Source organism: Gallus gallus, chromosome 24 (genome assembly GCF_016699485.2).
Source record: "Gallus gallus isolate bGalGal1 chromosome 24, bGalGal1.mat.broiler.GRCg7b, whole genome shotgun sequence".
NCBI lineage: Eukaryota > Metazoa > Chordata > Aves > Galliformes > Phasianidae > Gallus > Gallus gallus.
The window spans coordinates 863,199-876,436 of NC_052555.1; the positions used below are offsets into that span (position 1 = coordinate 863,199).

A 13,238-nucleotide genomic window follows, 5' to 3' on the forward strand; every position below is an offset into this window, starting at 1 on the left:
AACCATCAAATCCCAAATGGTTTCCCCTTGCAAGCAAGAAGCAGAGGAGCAAGGACTCCCTTCTCTTCTCCTGAGCTGTTTGGTGTTTTTATTTTTTTTATTTTTTTGCAAAAAAAAAAAAAAAAAAAGATGCATCAAGAAGTGTAACATCTGCTACTCTCCGCTTCCCTACAAATTTCTGAGCCTCTCAAATCCACAGAAAGTGCCCTGGGTTTGCTCCTGGTGGGACTTCTCAAGCCTTGTTGTGTTTGGCATGGGAAGCACTGCTGTTTGCTGGGAAGTGAGCACAGAAATGATTTATCAAATGATCAATCTGTGTCTAATGTCTGGGAAGAAAAGGTTGGGCTGGTTTAAGCTAGAGACCTAACCCCGGCAGCAAGAGGTGAGAAACACCAAAAAAAGAGAGGATTTTCTAGAAAAACACTCCTTGAAACTCTTTGAATATATCATCTAGCCTTTATTCAGGCACTGGTGTCAATCTGAGCAAGAACATTTCTTCTGATCAACATCCTTCTCTTCTTATCTTGCTTGAAGACTGCGCTTTTGATGCCAACCCTGTGCATCCTCAGCTCAGACACGGCGTTTTCCAGATCAGGCACTTAGTTAAATGAAGATCGGCAAGAATAAGCTGCCTAACTTGAAAAACCTGCATTAACCCAATCTCTATTCATGAACGCATTATGTTGAATTAATGTTGTTATAGAATTAGCCTCCTAAGAGGCTTGGAGATGTCACCTCCGTTAAGTTGCTATTATTTGTAGCCCTCTTTGTGTGGTGAATACAGTCATACGGAGTGGTCCAGATTGTTTAATCATTGGGTAATGTGCTGAAATTAGGAGAATGCATGGGTTGGGTTTTTTCCCTCTTTTTTCTTGACATTCAGGCCAAACTTTTCAAATCACTGAAAAGCAGAAAAAATCTTCCATTGCGAGACCAGCTTCATCTTTTCTTTTTGTTCCTTCTGCACTGCGTTCTCAAAGCTCAAATCCACCCACCAAAGTACTACACCACAGCAAGGAAGCAGCACACAGCAGGACGCTCCCCTTGCTTACAGGTGCAATTATGAAGGTACATCAACCTCACTTAGACTTTATTTTTTTTTTTGGAACATCAAGGTTTCCCAAATTTTACATTTGGGAAAGGCACCATGAAGGTCAACATAAGACAAAAAGAGGGCTGGGAGCTGAGTTTTCCTGCTCTTCTTTCCTGCTTGGAAATGTTGAGGATTGAGATTGAGGATGGTTGAGGTTGGGGATGACCAAGATTCAGAGGCATCTCCACACCATTTTGTAATGGAATCTATGACAGCTCCCCATCTCCTTGGGTCCTTCCTCCTGCATCCAACAGGCCCTCCTAGTTTTATCCTACTTTAAGGATGCTTGCCAAAGTGGATGAGTTTCATCCATTCAACAAAAGCTGGCGGGCACTCAATGGCAACGTGACAGCTGAAAACAGCACATGGAACAAAACAGTGAGGATAGGATGGGACTCTGCTTGGAGGCAGGTGGGGTCAGTAGGGCAAGGGTTGGGTTTGGCATGTAGGGCTCACCCCATAGGTGCAGTGATGGCTCACCAGTCTCCTTCATCATGTCTCATTGCCTAACGCATTTAAAGGAAAATAAATTAAAGAACAAGGAAAGAAACCCAGGAATTAACTGAGTCTAACGTTTTCTGAGCGCAAACAAGTTTGACACTCAACTCTCCACCTATTTCTGGAGTGCAGATGCCTGAACACACATCATCTGCTCGCTCACCACAGTGGGGCCAAATAGCCCAAATGGTTCACCAGGAAGGCTTAAAGACTGGAGAAGTTGGCACTTCTTGCTAAAAATGCCTCGCGCAGGGCTTTCAGGTTGCTCATATGGAAAGAGAAGGGAGAGGAAAAGGATAATTTCTCTTAAACTCAATGTTGCAGGTGATTAGTGCACAATACACCCTGAGCAGCTTTAGTATTTAACGTGGAGGTGATAGTGGGAATTTATGAGAGCTCATGGACAATAACTGCTTTCCAGAGAGGCTTTGATTAAACATTATGGATCCACATTATGCAAATTTATTGCATGGTTATTACGACTCCAAAAGAACACAGTGGCACTTTAAAAAGCAGTTTAAAAAAAAATAGAAAGAGAGAGAGCCAGAGACCATGGTGCTCCTCAGCTCTGCAGAAAGACCTTCAGGATGGATCGACAGTGAGAGGGAAGTCATAGAGCAGCTGAAGTGCATGAGATAAATGAGGGAATACGAGGAAGATAAAGACAAATTCCTACCTGGATATTTCACCCTGAGATTGACATCAAGTCAGTGGTGACTTGTGGCCCATTACCCAGAACAGTTAGAATGATACGAGATGGAAATTTGATGCATCTCCCAACTTTTGCACTCCTCCCAGGGGAGCTGCAGAAAAGGGGTTGCGTTGTTTGTTTTCTTCTTTTCTACACTTCTGGGTGTCATTTGTCAACGCCTTCTGCAAAATAACGTGATTTATGCCAGCAGGCTGATTGTACGGCCTTCATTAACTTAGACAGATCTGCTTGTTCTTTAAAACTATTATTATGATAAGGAATACATTTATTTCCTTCTGGAAATCAAGGGTAGCAAGAACACAGATCTCATCAGTGCCTTTCTCAATCAAACAGCTAAAACACAGAAATAACACGCATCAGAGACAGCAATTAACAACTACGTCCTCTTTGGCTGACTGGTGTTAAAAGCAGATGTTTTGGTCAATGACCATGAACTAGGAGCTTCTGTAGGATGGTATTAGAAGGACCTCAAGTCTGTGGAGGTTTAAGAATATCCCATCTCCACTCATGCTCAGAACAGCAAGGGGCGTAAAGAGAACTTCCCTGGTGTTATTCAGAGCACAGACCTCTTCCCTCCCTCCCAGCTCCACCAAGCCTTCCCTTTTAAGCTATATATACTTTAAAGGATGCAACCCAGATAATAATCACTGCTTGTAGATTATTCAAGGCTGCCTCCCTTTATTTCTCCGGAGGATACTTATGGCTGCTGCTGCTGCAGCCGCTGCTGGCAAGAGGGCAAATTGGCAACACATTAAATTTTTAATAAAAATAGAAGCAGAGGACACATAACAAGGCTCATTTAGGGCAGGAAGAAGGCAAGCAGTGAGCACAGACCCAGTGGGCAGAAGCATTAGGCACGGGCGGGCAGTCCCGGCACTACAGCCACTGTCAGGCTGGAGGGGAGAAATCCTCTCCTGGAAGATGCTGGTGGGGATTCGTGCAGTTGGACAAGGCAGCCTTCTCCTCTCATTTTCAAGTTATTTGCTAATGCAGCATGAGCCTGCCAGCACTGGGAGTGGTAAGGAGAGACAGTGAGCACCCTGCACTGATTTGGGGAGCAGACACATCCAGTTGGAGTTCAACCCCTGTTGAGGAGGTGCTGGCAGTAGGAACCACCCCCAGCCTTCTGTTTGATGGTGCCAAGACTGCTGCCTTCTATGACTCCCTGCTTTACTTTGGGATCTGTGTGTAATTTAGTTGCCCTATGACTTGGTTTCCCTGTGTGTGCAGTGCTGCTCTGCACTGAAATCCTCCAAACAGCATCAGGAGGATTTCACTAAGAAAATAGATAAGGTGGCACAGGGGTAGCCCAGCAACCCTTCTTCATCCTGGGGTCATCCAGGAATCCTGCGTGAGCTTCTTTGCCAGGGGATTTTAATGAGATGCACACCCTCAATGCCCAATGAACTGGATTTAATACGTTTTTAATTGTCTGGGGTTGCGTTTTTCTATGGGGGAGAAGGAAAATCAGAGCCATAAGAATGAGTTAATTGGAGCAGGGCAAAATTTCTGTGCTGTCAGGGACAGTTTTCAACAAGACTGCCCCAGATAAGAAAGGGAAGGTTGGCCAATGCCGGGTGTGCTTATTTCATAGAGAAAAATGTGGAGATTGCTTATTCTCTGCCATCCCAGGCCTTAAGATTTCACCTTTTTATTCTATTATAAGAAAGAAAAAAGGGGGAGGTTGGAGGGTGGGCTGCTGGGAGCCACTCACTGCTCAACACTGCCTCATTTCACTGAAGAGCCTTTGTCTCTGGGGCTATATGTTCCTGTGGGTGCTGGGATGAGTTTCTTGCAGTACTTTCCCCCCTTCTAGCAGCTTTTATCCAGTGATCTCAAAAGCACTTTCTAACTAATAATTAATTAAGCTTCATAGACTCTTTGTTCAATTCCAGATTATTAATAAATTATACTTTATTATTTATAAATACATGCCATGTAATTTTTCTCTCCTGCTATTACCCTAAGCAGTCATTTATCCTATATTAGCACAGTTTAACTCTGATTTAGGAGTTGTGCTCTTTGCCCTTTGGATGTTTGCCTGTGCTGGGGGGCTGTCACATAGGAAGAAGAGCAGTAGGGACAGGCTTATCCACCTTGTCAGTGATGTACATAACTTCACTGCATGCTTTTACCAGAAGGGTTATTATTATTGCCCTTATCCATACCTCAAATTAGGTGCATTACTTTTCCCCTCACCTTCAGCCCTTTGCTAACCCCCGTATAATTCCTAGTCTGGAGCTTGTGCCTATTTCATTTCTCTCCTCTAAGATACACCAAAGCTGCTTATCCAGGCCTTGAGACCAGGGCCCATTTCTGCTCTGCTCCCAAATCCTCTTGACCTCAGCAGCCTCCAGCTTAGCCCCAGAGCAGCACAAACCAACACTTTACCTCCTGGTGCTAAATGCGGAGAAAACAACAGCTTCCTGGACAGGATTTTGTTTACCTGTAGGGCAAAAGCCATGCAGAGGGAAAGCAAAGAGGAGTTAAGAGAAATAAGCCATTGAGATGGTTTCTCCAAAGCACCGTGTTCCTTTGCTTAAGAAAAGCCAGTGAGGGATGTGCTTAATGGCATTAAAAGGGGAAAAGAGAGTGAGAGCCACCCCAGCACCTACAGTAAATAGAGGGAGAAGGCCACTGTTAGGGGGCTGTAATCTCCCCCAGTAGATGCTCACAAAGAGAGGAGATGAGGGGAGAGCAGAGTGGAGAAGCTGATGAGCTGACCTGCCACAAACACCTTGCATCCCTCCTATAACAGGGTTTTATGCTGCACCCATTACAAGTTTATCTGCTGCCCATTGTTCCTCACCAAAACCACTGCTGAGCTGTTCCAGGAGACATCAGCACTTTCACCAATAGCATCAGCCTGGCCCATTTCTACTTATTTATCCCATTTAGGCCAGTAGAATGCACCCATAACCTAAGATCAGGACATGGATGAGAATGAGTATCCATCTCCCTGGTCTGTTGGTAAAACACTAAAATACCCCCAAACACATCTGAGCACATCCTGACCTCTTAGGAAGGCTTATCACAGCTTCTGGGTGGATCTGCATGGTGAGAACCCAGATTTGCTTTTAAGATGCAGCAACACTGGAGGCATGGCACATCCTTCACCATCTGCTAGCACCAGGCAAAGCAAGAAAGATGGAATGGGCTGCCCAGGGAGTGAGAGGGTCATCTGGAGCCATGGGGATATGGCACTGAGGACATGGGCAGGGCTAAGAATGAGTGGTCTTTCCCAGTCCTAATGAATCCATGATTCTGTGAAGGCAGAGGCACAACCTAAAAGGTTTTCTGCAAATTGTGCCAAGTTGGAATGCTTTGGGAAGGCAGAATGCCCACACACTCACCCTTCTCTCTGTGCTTTGCTTGAGGAGCACACTTTGCAGAGTAGAACTTGGGGAGGAAAATGCTTGCTTAGATCTTTTCCCAGGGCATCACAAAGGTGGAAAACCTGAGGGAGGTTAACGTGAAGCCATTAGGGAAAATGGAGAGGACAAAGCACAAAACTGGAGAGAAACCCCACATTCAGCCCCATAGGCTGGCAGCAGTGCTCAGCCCTGACTTTGCTTTGTGCCATAGACTGCACTGGGCAAGGCAGTGATATTCTGCACATCACCCCCAGTGCAGACCCTCCACTGGCTGCACACCACATAACCCAGCAGCTATCAGCACCAACAACTCCCAAACAGACACCCTAAAAAAAAATCCACCCATTTTCCTGCATTAGGAAAAAAAATTCAGACTTTAAATTCCACATTTCCCAATTATTTCTGAATTAACATCAAGTCTGGAAAGAAAAAGGGGGGGAAAGCAGCATTAAAAAGCAAGCAAAATGATGTGCTTCTCCTTAACTCGAGCAGCATCAGAGGGTTTTTCATGCTGCCTGTGACAGCTTCAAGCACCGCGCCAGCCAGGAGCGCTTCGTTAGCGGCTGCGCTTGTCGGCCAGTTAATAATTTAAAGGCAGCAGTGTCTGAACCAAACTGCTGCCTTGTGGAAGGCAGGAGGATGCCAGCCACAGCCCGCTCATTAATGGTTTTTAATCGGTGTTTTTGGAAATTAATTGGTGGCAATGGATCTGACAGCACTGCGTGGCGTGGGGAAACTGAGGCACGGAGGCGCTTCTCTGTCCTACCAACCAAACCTGTGCTCTGGGGCTGGCATAGGGCTTTGATGGGCTGATGGTTGCACTTCATGGTCTCAGTGGTCTTCTTCAGTCTCAAGGATCCTACAGGGATGCTCCCGAGGTTGGTTTTTCCTTGAGTGTGGAGGATGCTGAGGGGGAAGGCAAGCACAGGCTGTCGCTTCTCTCCCCGCTTTGCTTCCTTTATTCTTTTGTTTTATTTTGGTATAATTAACAGCTTTGCCTAATACAGTATTAATTCATTGTGTCATTGCATTAATTAGCATTAAAGAGGCCCTTACATCACTGTCTGGAAGGAGAGCAGATCCAGCAGCAAAGTCAGATATTTTTGCTATCAGAGCATGGCACGAAAGCAGAAGAACAGCCAACTTGACAGCACCCAAAGAAAACCCCTTCCTGGTGGTGACAGCACCTCCCTGTCAGCTCCACAGTGCCACTGACCAAAAATATGATGTTTGAGGGGGAAAAAGGCAAATCCTTGGATTCCCTGCTGGGTGCTCCTGTTTGCTGAGAAATATGAACTTAAAGGCTTCTCCAGCAGCGCTGCTCAAAGCCCCTCTCTTCTCAGAGCCCCTTCCATTGGGTGCTGCAGTCCCCCCAATGCCTGCAACCCATCCCTATGAGCAAATCAATACATAAAGGCAGAATAACTTTTAATATGATTACCTAAACTGACACTGTGACTTTAAACAGAATAAAATCAATGCAATGCTGAGGCATCTCTCAGCTCTATTGACAGCACTGGCTGGTGATTTTTCCCCTTGAACTGGCAGAATAAAAACTCAAAGCTGCATTAGTTTTTTTTTAATTAAGACTCCAGCATTATCAGGCTTTACAAGGCAGAGCCAATGCACAGATGAATTACCATTTAATTAAGCTTTCCAAGAAACTTTTGAAGACTGAAGATTAAATGTGGGCTCTGATTTCTTGCAGGTTTTTTTCCCTCCAATGGAAGTTTTAATTGTTTTCCCTCCACTTCATAAACAATAATAATAATACAAATAATTATCTGCAAGATATAGCTTGCTGATTTACCATTTGCAGAGCATCCTGGCTGTACAGATGTATATACAGAGAGGTGCAGTTTGAAGACATGAGAGCAGCGGTGTATTTCTGCCTGGCTGTGTGAGCTGAGCCCTGGCTGCTCCGGGCTGAACTGGCAGCACAGAACATCCAAGGAGTCAGCCCACGAATGCAGGGATGAAAGGAGGATTTGGGGAAGAAATCCCTGCATATTACTTACATTTAATGTCTTCATTTCACCTGTTGGGTGGTCTGATTTGCACTGAGATGCAGGAAGGGACAGAAGGTGGAATTACACTGCCTGTCCCCTGGGTGCAGGGCAGCACATGGCAAAGCTTGGGGACACAGAGCCTGTCCCCAGAGGGCATTTACTGATGGGTTTGTGGTTGCCAGCTTTTCTCTGCTGGTACTTTCCAGTTTGATACGAACATGCATGTGCTTCAGAGCCAGTCTTTGTTCTATACGTATAGTTAGGCCTGGTGGTAAAATGCCTCTTTAATCCCATTACTGGCTCAGTGAAAGTGTATCCAGAAAAGCAAAACATAGAAATGATAAGAATTAAAGACCACTTACAAGTGCCAGGGAAACCCTCCTTGCTCCACGCTCCCACGTTTTGCTCCTTCCCACTGTTTTCCCAGTAAAACACACTTTACCTGTGCTGGGAAAAAGTGAGAAATACATTGAATATCAACTCAGGTAGTGCAGGAAGAAAAGACAGCAGTGCAGAGCAGCTAAATGTGATGTACAGTGATCAGTGATGCTTGACACTGATTTCAGACCCTCCCTGATCCACTCGGGGGGCACTGGGAGATCTGTGCATCCTTTTGGAGCATCCACAGACAGATCTCACTGTGCCCCCACAGGGGAAAGCCCTGCAGGAGGGCTACAGGCAGAAAGAGACGCTCAGACTCCTGGGAGGAGGAAAGAGGCACTGATGGGGGAGGAAGCCATAAACAGGAGGCCTGGTGGGCTGCTCTGTGCCATTCAGTGCTACGCATTCAGGCATGTGCTAATACATGTGCCCAAACATGCACTGATATATACATCGAGCTGCACTCGTGCACACACCAAGAGCTGCACAGAGTCCCCTCTCACCCCCTGCCAGCACCTTCCCTCCATGCCCAGCCCTTTTTGGGTACCCATTTGGGCTTTTGTACTCCAGCAGAACATGGGAAAGGGAGAGCCTGCAGGGAACGGGTTTTCTTCTCCGAATCTCCATTTGATTCCCAGCACCTCCTGTCTTTATGAGCTGCTCCACACCTCTCCACAAAGAAAAGAGACCCCATCTCACCCAAGTCCTGCACCAGATAAACAGGCATAAGAAATCTGAGTGATGTAGCCCCGAAACCGGATTTGTTCTTTACGTTTATGTTGATATCCGTGCACACATACCGTTATTTTTGGCCCCAAAACTCACCATAGGCACGCAAAGCTGCGGCTGCAGTGCCACCTCCCGGTGCGCGGGGCCAACGCAACCCCGCACGCAGCTGCCCCGCAGCAATGCGATGCTCATAGGCGAGGAGATGGCCATGCAGGAGGAGGACAGCACTGTTCTGGCAGGGCAGAAAAAAAACAATGCCGTCATCTCATAGAAACGCCCGGTTTCTCACATCGATGCGCCGTCATTCTGCAATGAGAAATTCATACGGAAAGAGACATCGTGCGGTCTTTCATCTACAATTAAAAAGGAAAGAAAAAAAGAAATCATCGCAAATAGTTGAGCGCTCCTCTCTCCAACCCCTCTGCAACGCTGAACGGGGACGGCGCCGGAGCCGCAGCTGTGTGGGGCTGTGCAGACCTGGAGGTGGCAGTGCAGCCCTTGGAATGCACACACAGCTCCTCCCGCCCCTTCCTGGGGATGCCCGGAGCAGATCCCGATGCCCAACACTTTGCCCGCATCCTAAGGCGGCTTCTTCGCGTTCCCCGCGGATCTCGAGATGAGAACGTGCAGGTGATGCATGGAGGGCTCCGCTCCCGGCGCTGCTCCCCTCCTGCAGAGTCTTCACCAACCTCAGCACCTCCAGGCACTGCTTCCCTCCTCACCTGTATCGGTGTCAGACATTCTACACACAAACCTCCTTCACCCCATGCAACTGGCAGTGGGTATCAGGCAGTCCTCTGAGCAAACCAGAGGTGCCTGGCTGAAGACCTCCAACTCTCTTGCAGCCCGAGTGAAGCTGCCGGGCTGCACTGTGCTGTGGGACAAACAGAACATCAGATCAGATTGCCTCTGGGAAAGAAAAACCATTAACACCAAAAACTGACTTCCAGCCCTTCCCCAAAGCCACCACCACCAACTGATTGAACACAACTTTTAAACTCAGTGCAGTGATTTGGCCACGACTTCTTAATGGATTCCACCTCTTCCTCATTTCCCTGAGGTCAAATCTGAATTTTCTGACTTCCCAGACTTTATGAGCACAACTGAGACCCCCTCTCTGCATCTCCTTTGGAAAACCCCAATGTGCTGCAGCATGCAAATAGGAACACTCCCATTACCAAACCATTATTAAAAAGAATCCCATTTGAGGCTACGCAGGAGAGGGGTGAGCTCTCCCACCCATGACCCCACAGTTCTGTGGCTCAGGGTTTACCCTGCACAGTAAAGCATCTTTCTGTTGCTGTTTTTTTTCAGTTCTGGGATAAAAGAGGAGGAGGGAAAAAGGATTATGAAAATATCAGTGGTGTCTTTTGTTGCTGCTGGCCATGGCGGTGAGCTCTGGGGCTGCTCCGTGCTGTAAGAGCTGTGCTGCCACTGCACCCATCTGCAGCTCCTTCCCACCCCCCTGCCAAAATAAGATGAAATGTGAACGTATCTCTCCAGGAACGCCACTTTCCTCCTATATTTTGCTTTTAAAAAGTAAAAAAAAGAAGTGAAACATACACCACCCCTCTGTCAGCGCTGGGAAAGAGGGGATTTGCTCAACTTCAGTCAAATTGATGCATCTCCTTCCCCATACAGCTTCCAAGCCCACCCTCTGCTGGGCCCCCTTCTGTCCCCAAAGCCCAGGGCCCTCCTCCCATGGGCAGGTAGAAGTCATCAGCACCATAAGCAGCAAAAATCTCCTTCTCACAGGATGCAAGGAGGAGGGGGGAAAGGTGTCAGGATGCCATAATATTCCCTTCCCTCCCCCACCCACCTTCCTGCCCAGTAATAAGTCCAGCATGGCTTTAGCCCATCAGCAGGAGAGCAGAGGGAGGCTTTCATCCTGCTCATCTTCTAGAAGAATGATGGGAATCACCATTTTGGGGTGATTTCATAACCTATTGCCCTAGAGAAATGTAGCACCAACCTCTGATGCCTTCTGGCAGCAGCCTGCACGCACAACCCTCTCCCACAAGCCAAAAGAGGGTGGGATCTGGTGGTAGACCTGATGTTAACCCCGAAAGTTTGCTGAGTTTCTCCCTCTTCTTCCTCAGTGTGGTCCTTGCAGAAGCACATTTCAGTTTCTGCCACTTGCTGCATTGCAATGCTGCCTGCTGGTTGCAAGCTCCCCTTGCTCCCTGCTGGCAATACACCCCAACAGCACCAGGCTTTATATCCAGCCAAGAAAACTGAGTAAGAAACGCAATGGAGTGAAGTAAAAGGCAATCAAAGAAATCTTCCCTGGCCTCTGGCTGTGCTGATTTGTGGGGCCACAGTGGTGAGCACAAAGCAGGGAAGCGCAGCATCCTGCTCTCTCCAGAAGCCCACCCAGCAAACAGTGCATCTTCATGGGCACCCAGCTGCTCGGGTCAGCAGCCCATGGCTGCTTTGAGGCTGTCTGGGTACCACCAGCCCATGAGGCTCCTGGGCAAAGCCCTGAGAGAAGGAGTTAGCCCCAGTGCTGCAGACTCTTCTCTGTTGCATTGAGTTGGAGTTTGGAGGTGAGAGATTTTCCCCTGCCAAAAAATAAACCCAAAAGCTGAACAAAATACAATTTAAAAATGAAATCTTTGAATTGCAAAACTAGCCCTGCACTTGGCAAAGCAGAGATGCTTAATGAATTCCCCATCCACTGAGGTTTACTGGTTAGGGTAAACTTCCTTCTGGCTAATTACTGAAGTCAAATTAATTTATGCATAAATTACTACATGGATGTGTTTATTCCTGTTTACAGCCAAGGTTGCTCTGAGCTGATGTAACCTGGACACAAACCAGCCCAGTCCCAGCCAGAACCATTCCCTGCTGGGGATGCTGAGGGGAACACGCATAGCTCCCTCCATCCCATCCTCTCCCTGTGGCACCAGCGCAGTGCAGCACTCCTGGATCCATCAGGGGGGTCTTTGGGGAGAGCAATCCTGCTTTCAGGTCACTCCTTTCCTTAATCCAAACTAAGTTCCCCTTACAGAAAAGGCTGACCCCTTCCTGTGTGCTTTTCCCCTAATAACTACAAGTATTTTGCATAGATATTACAGAAAACAAACAGGCAAATATAGTCCCATATGTATACACATATCTGCAGAGTCACTCTTCTGGGGAAGGAGTTTCAATTTGAAGTGACACAAGCACAGGTGGATGGAAAGTCATCCTGGCAGACGTGCATATTTTGTGAGAGAAAGGATGTGGTTTATATTAAGCCACAAGAAATCCCCTGGCTTTGGTCTGCAAATGCCTTCTTCAGTTCCCATTCTTTCATTCCTGGTAGACAATGTTTGCAATAAAAATCTCAAATCAGTGTTTCCATGGGACCCACGATTACATTCCCACCCAGGGGAAGATACCTCAACACCACTGTGATGGCCATAAGGATTTTGATACAGATTTCTCTAGTTTGGGGTCATCCTCCCAACTTCTGCAAGCACCCCACTCTCTCCCTTCAAGACAAGGCACTGACGTACGGTGAGCTGAGAAATGCACCTCTGACAGCCTCTGCCTTCCCAAAGGCCAAATGCTTTTACCTCTTCTGGCTCTCCTTGGAGGGGGGGAAATACCAACCAGTCACTGTCCCCACCAGCAGCATGACCTGAGCTGAACCCCAGCACTGATAACCGCCTCCTCACCCGCATCCTTTGAGCCACTTCTTCTCCTTTCTTACCCTACAAGAGGTTAATCATGTTATCAACAACAGAGGTGCATCCAGGCATGACCAGAATAAGGGATTCAGGCATTAACGAAGGGGTTCTACACAGCAAAAGCCTCCAGCAGCCCGAGGGCTTTTTGTTGTATTTCAAGTGCTGCTAATTCAGTCGGCTGCTTTGGGGCTTTACTGTAATATCTGTAAGCCCCCAGGACCCAGCCATAAAATATAGAGGCTGTAAATCAGAGGTCCCACCATGCAGCACTTCTCTGTTTCTCCCCCAGTAAATCAAAGCCAGTTTTGGGAGGAATTCTGTTGGTTTTCGGCTATTTGAATTCAGCTTAGTGATTGTGAAGTCTGAGCTCTGGGGAGGTGTACTGGACACAGCATCACAGAATTACTGAGGTCAGGAAAGACCTCTCAGATCCTCACTGACCGTATCCTTGAGCATCACATCCCAAGGCATGTGACCCCACCACTCCCTGGGCAGCCTCTGAGTCTTGGATTGAGAATAACTGAGCTGGAGGGCATCAACAGGGGCTAAAGATGGGCACAGTGGAGGGTCTGCCTTTCATTCTCCTTCAGCTTGGGGAGAAGAGTAATCCCTAACATCTAATGGAATATAATCCAGTTCCATCGTTATCCATATGCCAAAAATACCATGCCAAAACCCACCAGCGAGCAGGCATTAATCCCATATTAATCCAGTTTCACTGCTTGTTATTTGTAGCATTGTATGTCCTGGGACAAAAACTCAGGGAAG

The 13,238-nt window shown here is 47.2% G+C and overlaps 1 long non-coding RNA gene across 1 annotated transcript; it reads right to left on the reverse strand.

Moving 5' to 3' along the window:
* Positions 1–267: 267 nt before the first annotated feature.
* Positions 268–10,411, reverse strand: LOC101750063. The gene is made up of 6 exons (XR_005841726.1): positions 8,893–10,411; positions 8,049–8,133; positions 5,657–5,760; positions 2,268–2,464; positions 1,550–1,599; positions 268–1,445 (listed from the first exon to the last, which is right to left on the reverse strand). It is a non-coding gene; the product is annotated as an uncharacterized LOC101750063 (long non-coding RNA).
* Between the last annotated feature and the right edge of the window lie 2,827 nt (positions 10,412–13,238).